Source organism: Corvus moneduloides, chromosome 1, assembly GCF_009650955.1.
Source record: "Corvus moneduloides isolate bCorMon1 chromosome 1, bCorMon1.pri, whole genome shotgun sequence".
Taxonomy (NCBI): domain Eukaryota; kingdom Metazoa; phylum Chordata; class Aves; order Passeriformes; family Corvidae; genus Corvus; species Corvus moneduloides.
The window spans coordinates 102,125,585-102,136,676 of record NC_045476.1 but is presented as its reverse complement, the minus strand read 5'-3'; positions in this window follow the sequence as shown (position 1 = coordinate 102,136,676).

The following is an 11,092-nucleotide window of genomic DNA, read 5'->3' as shown; positions in this document are numbered from 1 at the left end:
ATGACCAAACATGTTTAGTTCATGACTATTAATTAGCTCGTGGTTTTCTCATCAAATGGGAAAGAAGTTACTTAAATTGCTGTTTTCAAATCTTATGACTGTCTTCAAAAACTGTCAATCCACATAAGAAGTATTACATTTCTAAAAGTAGGATTGCTTTGTTAAAACCAAACTGCAAAAATTAAAGGATTCCTTTCAGCATCAGGCCTCTTGCTGATCCTGAATGCTGAACAAGCTGAGCACACTCTCTCCAGCCTCACCAAATCTTGTGTTTTTCTCTGCTTGTCCTGAGTGCTGGGAGTGGCACTGAAAATCATCCCATTTTTTCAGTGGAAAGCATCTTTGAGTGGGGAGAAAAAAAATGCTTTCAATAGGTGTTCCACTTGCACAGAACAGCTTGCTGAATGTCATCTTGCACTTACAATCACTGAAGCTGCCTATTCAAAGCAGTACGTGTCTGCTATCCTTATCTCCAAATCTGGGCCAATGCAATCAGTCCCATTCCCTTAACTTAATGGGCAGATTTACATCGACTTTAATGTCAGCTTAATCAGACTCTAAGCTCTTCAGGGAGAGGAATTGAATTTTCTGTGATATGTGGAATCTAGCTTGCTGCCAGAGATTTAATTCAGGGTGATAGAAGATAACACCACCACCCGCCCAAATTAATTTTATTAAGTAGAGAGTATTTTAATTATAACTTCTGTCATAAGGCCACAGTTTAAGTGGAATATTTAGGTTAAAGTAAAACATCTCAATCATAAACTGGTGTTTATGGATACTCCACAAGTCTGTCACTCAGCACTGCATATAAATTGTTTCCTCAATAATAGATTTTTTCTTATCAATTTCACATTCTCTGTTATTTCCCTTGCAAAGTAATATATTTAGAAGAAAACTATTTTTGTGTTGTCAATTTCTGTCTCTGTATCCGTGTCCTGAATATTACATCACAAAGTAAATAAATAATTCTGCTTTATCCAGCAATATTGAGAATTAGTGACACAGTGCACCATTATTACACAGCTGTATTGGGAAAAAAAATCTCACTTTAGGATTAGATCTTGCAAATTCTTAATGTGGCATGAAGTACATTTTTTTTTCTTTTTTTTACAAGTACTGTTTTTAAAAACCAGTGACATTAGTTGCAAAGTTTTTTACTATATGAAATGTCAGAATAGGTGAATTTGCCTTTATACAATGACCTGTTTTATCAGGAATCTTTAACACATGTGGATGTACTGCTCAAGAGAGGTGCTGTGCTGTAAGGTCTATAAAAGTGCCATTGTCTGTAGGCATGATTAAGAAAATATCTAATATAGATGTGCTGCCACCTGTCTTTTTTCCAAAGAAACTGTCACAGCCATTCCATTTTAAGGCTGGCAGTTAAGTTCCCGGCTGTTGTGACGCAATTCAGTGTCTAGCTTCTGCTTACACTGATAATTAACTTTTCAGTTGTCATAACAGGCTTCAGATTGAACTACTGTGAAAAGAGGTAAAAATAGAGTTACACTTCTCTGGGGCAAACAGGCTTTGATTTGTCATAGAATTGTGGAATGCTTTGGGTTGGAAAGGACCTCAGAGATGATCTATTTATTCTGACCTTTTTCTTTTTTATTTGACAAAGAATGTAATTTACTTTTTGCTCTTGAAAAATTCATCTCATTGAGGAAAAACTCCAGCTATTTTCCTTCATCTGTCCTACCATTAATCAAAGAGAAAAAGGCTGTAATAGTGAAATAAATGCAAGTGATTTGGGAAAGGAAAATGTGATCATCATGACACCTGATATAAAGTTAATGCATAACTATTAGCACCTGATGAGCCCATTAGCTATACTGATGCAGAAGATCAGTTTTATCTACTATGAAACTGTTTTCCTCCCTCCAGATAAATGAAATTGCTAAATTTGATCTCTGTGCAGGATAAGATAAAAAGATAGTGGTAGAATTGTGTAAATACTGCAATGCTTTCTAAATGCATTCAATCAAGCTAAAAACCCCCAATATATTAATTTATTCATATTTCTCTATCATGAAAACAAAGAATTGTTTTCATGAATTCGTTGAAGCTTTCCATCAAGTGTTTGGGAAAAGTATCCCAAGGAGTCAAGAAACCCTTAAGTGAAACGACTCACTTTTGAGGTAGCATATTTCTTAGATTTCTTTAGAGACCTTTCAGGGCCCTGAAATAGTGAGGAGGGTTCTTTAAGCCTTGTCAGAGCCCTGGCACAGAGTTCAGGTAACAAACTCAGCCACTGATTGAATCTCTCTCTTCATTACTGGAAAGGATCATACATATACAGTAAATTGCTCAGGAGTGACAGGATAAAATCAAAATTTGCATTCAGCCACTGTCAGGAACTTAATTCTTCTAGTAATTATGCTTCAGGTAGAGAACTTACATTCCCAGATGAGCAAATATAATCTACAAGACAGAATCTTCTGGAACTCTCTAACTCCTTCAGGACTGAAGCAGCCATAGGGATTTTAATTTTGGAGGATGGAAAGAAGACACAAGGTCTGGAATGTAGATCTACAAGATTTCTGCCCATCTTTACTCATAAAAGACACTCAAGATCATGCTTACAGCAACTCCACTGGCATTCAGTCATGTGTTTTAAGCTGGATATCAGTGGTGTTTTGAATCAAGGTCAATAAACTCAGTGATCACCAGTGACTAGGTCTAGTTTCACCAAAAGCTTCAATTTTGAGGTGCTACAGACTAGGTAGAAAAATGCCTTTTCAATTATTAAAAAAAAAAAAAAAATACATTTACAGCTTTATCCTCCTGAGACCATCAATATGTCAAATGGAATGCTTTGGAGTAGGAGGTTAGAGATCAGTCACCAAAATTCATTATCAGCCCAGGCACTCCTCAGCCAATAATGAGAGGCAGACAAGCACCTAAGTGTAATTATCTCAGTTATGGTTTCAATGTACAGATTGGTATAGAATAAAAGTGCAATGAGAGCTACATCCCACACTGAAACATGGGAAGCAGTCACTAAAGAGAGGAACAAAACAATTTTACTCAGCAAAGTTTTCTCTACTAGCTAGTTACATACAGGCAGCAATGCCTTGTCCAAAGGGTTACTGCAAGCAATATATACATATTAAATGAGGGGAAACAATCCTGGTTTTCATTAAGAAGAATGGCCTGATTATCTCCTGTATAATCATGGTTTAACATGACCTTTGGAGCAATAGAATAGGTTCATGTGGATGTCCTTGAAGGACTGAGGGAAGGAGAGCTAGTATTCCAACAAAGGATAAGAAGGGGACAAGCAGAGATACAAGCATAGCTGAAGATGCCCTGCAAAGGTGCTTTGCCACAGGAAGCTAAAAACAGCATAGTGATGGGCAAGGTTTTAGGTGGAGGTTACTGAGCAAGTACAATCTGAGACAGGAGGGAAGGACCCAGCCACAAATGAAAAACAGACATAGTATTACATAAATAAGGGTGAAAGACTTTTCTTACGTAACCTTGCCTAAGGTACACTAGGCAAGGTTTTCTTTCGCTTCTGTGTGTATATCCTTTTTTTGGTAATGATTTGTAACTGTGCTGCTTTGGGATGTTGTGAATAAATGCTTGTATTTGCATTCTACTGTAACTGAGGTTGAACGGGATTTAATTGAACTGGAACTGCATGACATCAGTGACCCAAAAAAATCCATATACTGGGTTACCTCAATAAATCCCTGCCTCCTTAGTACATATTTCTATACTCAGAGGGTGACAGAACAGGCTACGTTTCGGTAACAAACACCAGTCAGATGGGGAGTTTGCACCACAGACATCAGGAAAAAGTCATGGTTAAATGTGAGGCTTGCAGGGAAAATGTCAGTATCATTACTGGTTTCCACTGCATTAAAGGCTGAAAGAATCTTTTAGGAAATAGAACAAAGCCACATGCTCTACAAGCTGCTCAGCAACTTTGGAGTGAAAACTGTATTGGAGATGAGGCATAAATATTTCATGAACCAGTAAAACTACAATATGATCTTCCAATGCAGCAGGCTCCTTCCCAAAGTTTTGCAATGCATGGCCCTTACAGCCCCCCAGGGGTTTTCTCCACTCGAACAGCGGAACGACATGAATTTCAAAAGCAGGAGATTATGTAAAAGGAAGAGAGAAGATGTTTCATTCAAAACCAAAATGGGAAAATCAATGTGTTTAGCTGATACTTAGACTTCATATTTATCTGTAATATGAGAGTCCATAATCTGGAATTGCTCTGCCATCCTCTTACTCTGCCTTTATTTCTGTACCTCCCTGAAAGTGTAGGCTTTGGTGTGTATCTCTGATGCTCAGAAATGCAAAGAAAAGGGTTTTTGTTTAACACTTCTGTATTCTGCAATCATTTATAAAAACAAAGTAATGTATTGGTTATTACATTTTTAATTATTATTACAATATTTCTTGCAAGGTGCTGCCAAGATTGTATTTGCTCATCATAACAGCAGAGTCAAAAAACACACTAAGGGCCATCATGAAGAAGACAAACTAGCCAAATTAAGGAACAAATGGATGCAAAGACAGATGAAATTGCTTGCTTAAATACACAGTTTACTTGTGACAGTGGCTGCAGAAAATGTGGATCTTCCTGAAAAAAATGATCACATCTAACAGTCTATCAAGTTTTGAAAAAGTTTGGTCACATATCTGAAATCTACAGTTAATCTCACCCAAATTTCACAAATCAAAGTCCTACATGAAAATTATCTGGGGAAAAATTAAAATTGTTAAACAACCCACGTTCATCTGTGTTATTTGTTTTATTAAATTGCTTCTCTGTTCCTCACTAGTTCCCTTCAGCCTAGTGGTATCTGTCCCCAGATCTTGAAATCTCTAATATTCTGTACAGAAATGAGCTGACAGACAAAATCATCTGTGAATCAGATGACCCTCTATAAGGAGATTGTCCCTGAGGGACATGGTCTGTGCTGAAGAGAAAGCATCATGTGTTACATAATCCCTGAGTGTTAGTTGATGCCTCGAGTCATGAGTAAGGCACTGTGGCAGACTCTGGATAAAATGTACTAAGGAACAAATCTGTGTGGGTAGGGAACGTAAGACACTCTTGTTAAATATAGAAAAATTAACCAAGACAATTCCTAGATCTGTCCTGTATGTTCTGAAGATACATCATCTGAAACACCAGATTCTAAGGCAGAAATCCCTACACAGTGTTCTAGCATATGAACAAAGCCGATAATTAAATTCAACAAGGTTTCAAAAAAATTGTTTCCCCACTTAGTTTTGAGTGCTATGCAATAGGGATAGAGCCAAGATTCATTTCACCAAAAAAGCAATCAAAACTTACATTTTTGTCTTGGTATGTGGCTTATACATCTCTAAAGATGGAGGATTAAAAGGTTTGGGCCTGCCACCACCAGCAGAATAGCTCACTCCATTCCTGACACTTTATGAACTGGAAAATACATTATAAGGCACTTCCACCTGATTATTATGTGATAAATTCTAGTCTGCTAGTAGGGAGTGTTAATTGCAAAATGTGGTGCAATGTCTTTTTTAAAATTCCAGTATTACTGTTAGAAAAGTGGGAGGAAAGGTAAAGAAATAAATAAAAGACGAGATCTGTCACAGATTTTCATTTAAAAAAAAAATTATCCCACAGAAATTGTACACTCCTTACTGTCTGGCATACAATATCCGGTTTTAGTCTTCAAAGCAGATCAACAGGAAAACAAGTTGATCTTTTTTCCCCCTGCTAGGTGGATATGCATAATCTACACTTTTTTCTTTCTGAAGTTAACATACTACTATTGCTGCATCTGGTGTCATCCAACTGTGTCAGGTTACAAAACCTCTAGCCAAAGAAATCGAGCCAAACCAATCTAGCCAAACAAATCTCCTGACAAGATCTGGGAACAAATTGGGTCTCTGATACTTTCACTTCAGGAAGCTTTTCCAATATGCTGTTTTGAAGCATGTGATGACCATGCTGAGAGTCACTATCTGCTTTGGTAATTTTAGAATTCCTTTTAGATGTGTGGTAACAAGTTCAGCTTTCACCACTCTTGGGTGAAACACAAGAACATAGCTAACAGTGATATGTTGGAATTGCAAGAAGTTACCTCATTAATCAACCTAAAATCAGTGTAAGATATGCATATAATGAGCACAGAAGAAGCAGAGTGAGGAATGCTTGCTTTTTCTGAATTATTTGCTCTTCAGTGCTATTGCCTGTAACACAGAGGGACTGCTACGCAAGCGAGGACAATGAAATGTTACATGTTGGCCGAATCTCTTCTTCCTGTGAAAATTCACCTATGTTTTAACATATTCCTTTCACTCTAATGTAGGGTTCTTCTAGAAACAAGTTCTTCTGCAATATTTAAAGAGAGAATACTATTCCACCACAGGTCCCACTTTTCTGTGCTCTGCAAATGGCAGATGGCAGTGTGCTCTCCCATCTCATCACTGGGGTTACCTGTAGTTGAACATCTCCAGCAATACAAGTAATTTCTCCATCTTACATACACCCATAGTGTTTTCCTCCTGGTGCACAACAAGCTGGAACAATATGTTTGTTTTTAACACCAATGTTGTGGGCCAATGCCATGATGCACTGGAGCTTGGCTGCTCCTGTCTCGCCCTGGCAAAACAAAATGAGAAGCTGCTCTTGCTGAGCAGAAGGATGGGCAGGTATTTTCTGAGGCTCTTGGTCCAGGTTAGACACAGAAAATGGGTCAGTGTGAAACTCGGTGTGTCCCATCTCAAATACATCCACAACAATTTAGACTTTTAGTTTATTTGTATCCATTTTCTACACCAAGGACCTTACTTGCTTGTGATACTCTGCAATGTTGAATGTAAAGGGTGGAGAGAAAATACTGACTGTAATGGACAGTAGGTGAAGAAAGGACCCTGTACATAACAACACCAGAGCACAAAACATTCTGCCCCTCGTGCCTCAAACAAGAAAAGCAAAATCCCTTCCAAATGCAAGGAATTAAATAATGTTAAAGGGAGCACCATCCAGGCCTGTTGGCTATCCTCTCCTTGGATACAAGAGTGATACTTGCTAGAGGACATTTCATTCTTCCTGTAATCTTTATTCGTTAACCAAGCATACTCATTAATTATATGTGCTCCAGAATTCTTGCTGGGATTTGCAGTCACTCAGAGGTGAACAATATGAGAACAGAATAGGAATGACTGTGTCACATAGGCAACTCTTGCCAAAGTACATTTAAAATTAAAGGGTCTAAGAAATTATTTCTTTTCTAATAAGAATCATTAAGCATGAGATTGAATTTTAGAAACATCTGAAAGGCCTAGCAGGCTGTCAATGGTTTCAAAGCATAAGCAGCAATTTGAGCAGTTATTCTCTAAGGTGAAAAAAAATGTATGGGGAAAAAGTTAAAAAATGTTCAGCTGAGTATTTTGCAAACAAGTTAAATCTACAAGTGAAAATGATTAAAGTTCTTGTCTTTTGATTAACAAATAAAATATATTTAAATTTTAAAAGGCTTTTAAATTGTGGCACTTTGCAATATGAAATGGTGGTGTTAAGCCAAAGGTTGGACTTGATCCTGGAGGTCGTCTCCAACCTTAATTCTATGATTCTAAAGTGTACCTAGGGAAAAGTGAATGTATGGAAAAATATAATGCCTTCACCTGGAAGAACTTATGATTGAAAGATATCACAGAAAGGCAAGAAATGCCTAGAAAAGTATGATAAAAGCAAACAAACAAAAACAAGTGAAAGGCAACTGTATTTATCATGTTCTGTGGACTCGAATCATTCATTATCAATCCAAGAAGGTAAACCCTCTGCATTAAAATAGTATTTAATAATTATAGAAAAATGGAAGTAGAAAGCTTGGGGAAGAGTGAGCAAAGTCAGTGGCAATCAACAAAATTTAAATGAAAGAATGTCTGAATACAAGGAAGTCTCTAGCTGGCTTCTAATACCCTTACTTGTTCCTTTAGCTTACAGCTTTAATGTGACACCCCCAAAGTGATATAATGTACAGTAAATAAGCTTAGGATTTCAGAATTTGCTGAATCAACTACCATCACTGCTGGTTTATTCTATTTTCTATTACCCACCTCCAAATTTTTGAAATGTAATACAAATCTTTACAAAGAGGAGGGATAGCTCATTTTGATGGAGGTCTTGTTGAGACACTGATAGTTACTTGATGTAGTAGTTTAGGTGCACCAGGCTCTAAATATAGTAGTTTTTAATAGCCACATAACTTTTTGTTTCCTTGCTGCCTGTGTAAACACCCCTTTGGTAAGAACAAAATGCAAACCCAATCCTCAATACACCCCATATTTATCATCTCTAAGGAAGTTTCACCGATCAAAAAGCAGCATCTTTGTTCATAGAAGACTTTAAAGTTTTGAAAATAAGCAATAAAAAGAGAGCTTTTGTCTAGTGACAGGGTTATAAAATAACTTTTTCTATTTACTTACCAAGAGATAAAGAGCCACAAAACTTGATAATGAGTCTTTCCCGCACCAAGCTAGTAACTATAAATTGAATACATCTATTTTTCACAATTTTTCCTACAGTACTACAAGAATATGGGGGATGATTCTGTCTGGGTTTCACCTTCAACTTTGCCCTGAGTTAACTAAAGCTATGTCAGTGTTCCACAGTGATGAAGAGATACAAGTTGTGTTTCTCAGAAGGAATATAAACTATTAGTGTTGATATTTAACAATGGGAAATCCTATTTAAATTTGTGAGTGTGAACAATCTTCTAATGGAACAAATTCTGACTAAATCTAGAAGAAGCATCATGAGAAATTGCAGCTAGAACACAGCCTGAAATCAGATCCAAAGATCTTGGCAGTTTTTTGCTAGTGCATTAATTAGTATGTTAATCTTTCCTTCTGAACTCTTAATGAGGCCCGGCTTCCTCTGCCCACACAAAGGGAGAATCTTTAATATCACTTAATCGTTAACAGAAGTGTGAGTCAGTACATTCATTATCCTTAATGTCAGTCCTTTTCCCAGAGCAGGAAACTAAGAAAGCCATAGCGAAAAGGAGGAACTTCTGGAGACAAGAGCCTGGAGACATGCTAGCCCTTTCCCCAACAGCTGATTTAGGAATGAATTATGAAGACAATACCATTTTGCTACAATAATCTTTAGCAACTGCTTTGTGTCAGAGTTACACCTTAGGGAGACTGTAGGTTTTCCCCTGGGCATCTGTGCTCCATTAGCAGATGTAACTCCAAAAGGTTCAGGTAATTCCTGTAAAAGGTTGAGAAAGCACAGTTGGAGCAGAAAGAAAGATAAATACAAGTGGAAATTCGCAAGTCCCTATGGTCTGTCAAGGGACAAATTAATTTATTTCATTAATCCTAACCCTTTCAAGATTAAAAGTGATGGGCAATATCCTTCTGCTACAGCAGAATTGCAATTTTAAATGTCTGCAATGGCAAATTGCATATAAACTATTAGTTTACATTACTATTAAGCACTGCTGTTTTATTAAGTCTCTGAGGTCTCCTACCACTCTCTGCACTGCCCTAAATAACCATCTCTATGCCACCTAGTGCCTTTCCTGGACATGGTCTTCCATCTGACACCCACTAAACCCTTTCTCCACCGGTTTAAGCAGTTCTGTGCTATTTGGTGCCACATGATGACAAACAAAACATTAGTTCTGCAAAACATTTAAATGCTATTATGCTCTTACTCTCCTGAAAGGTGCACCTGAACCTAATGCTGGTGTAGATACTGTCCTTCCTGAATAAAAGAAAGGAAATTGGCAGCCTATACAGGTATTATTAAACTCTCTTCCTCCTAAATTCTTCATCTTGCACTGATACTCGTGCATTTAATTAGATTAGACCTTCAGGATAGTTTAAATACATGTTAGATGATGATCTTTTGCAGATATGGCATACATTTGTCCAAAGTTAGGCAATTATTTATTAGCTTTAAACAATTTCAAGTAATTGAATATTTATGCAACTCTACACTTTGTCCTTTATCTTTGCATTGAATGAGTCTACTTAATTTGTAGCAACTAGGACACCATAGAAATAAGAGGAATTTTGCCTACAATCAGATGATTCACATTCATGATGTTGTCAGGTTGGCCGTCAAAGTTTTTTAGTTTTGATCCATGTGAGGCTTAGAAAAGTTATTGCTGTCGCATACTAAATTATAGTATTAAAATTTACAGTGGGAAATGGCTTGAAACCAAGAATGAATTAGGGCAAAATTACTGAGTTTTTTAGGATCTAAACAATTTTACAAAATTATTTTACATAGATTTATTTGATTTACATAGAGAATTCAGCTAACAATTCAATCCTGAGAGCAATACTCACAGCCATTTCTGAATTTGAAGAGAAAAAATTCAGAACCTTGTCACTACAGATAACAGTTTATTTTTTTTTTCATGTCTAAATGTAGTAGCCTTTAACTTAACCTTCATACTGCATTTGATTTACAGTTTCTTCTATTTTGTTGCAGACATGCAATTATCTGTCCAGGAATTAATGCAATATTTTAGCACAAAATTTGAAGGTAAAAAAAAAGGCAATTTTAATGTGAAAAACATCCCACTCAATGCTACTATGGTATAATTTTTTAGTAGTCTTTTAATTTCCATTATTTTATTTTTGTTATTTGTGAATTTTTGGCACTTTTGAGCACATTTTATATAGTGAAAACCAGAGTTCTGATGTTGCAAATCACTTGCTGAAGGCTCATTATATTTTTGTTACAGTATCTAAATATAAAAGGGATTTGGAAATAGTTCTCATCCATATTTTCAGCAATTGCCATGCTGAAATGTAGGTGACAAGATGGGATAGAGAAGTAGAGTCTGAAGAAATGTTGACAGGAATAAGGAAAAGATTAAAAAAGTGGAAACAATTATATAAAACTGCAAAGTTATTAAATTTTGCTGTAGCATTTATGAGCCTTTCTTCATCTTTTCTGTCATTATTTTATGACTGCTGAGTAAGGAAATATGAACACTCTTGATTGTTGTTTATCACATTACAAAATCTTTGATACTCCTTGAATACATAATACTTACAAAACAGACCAACCACAGACAGGAAACATATTAAGTCAAGATTTCTAAAG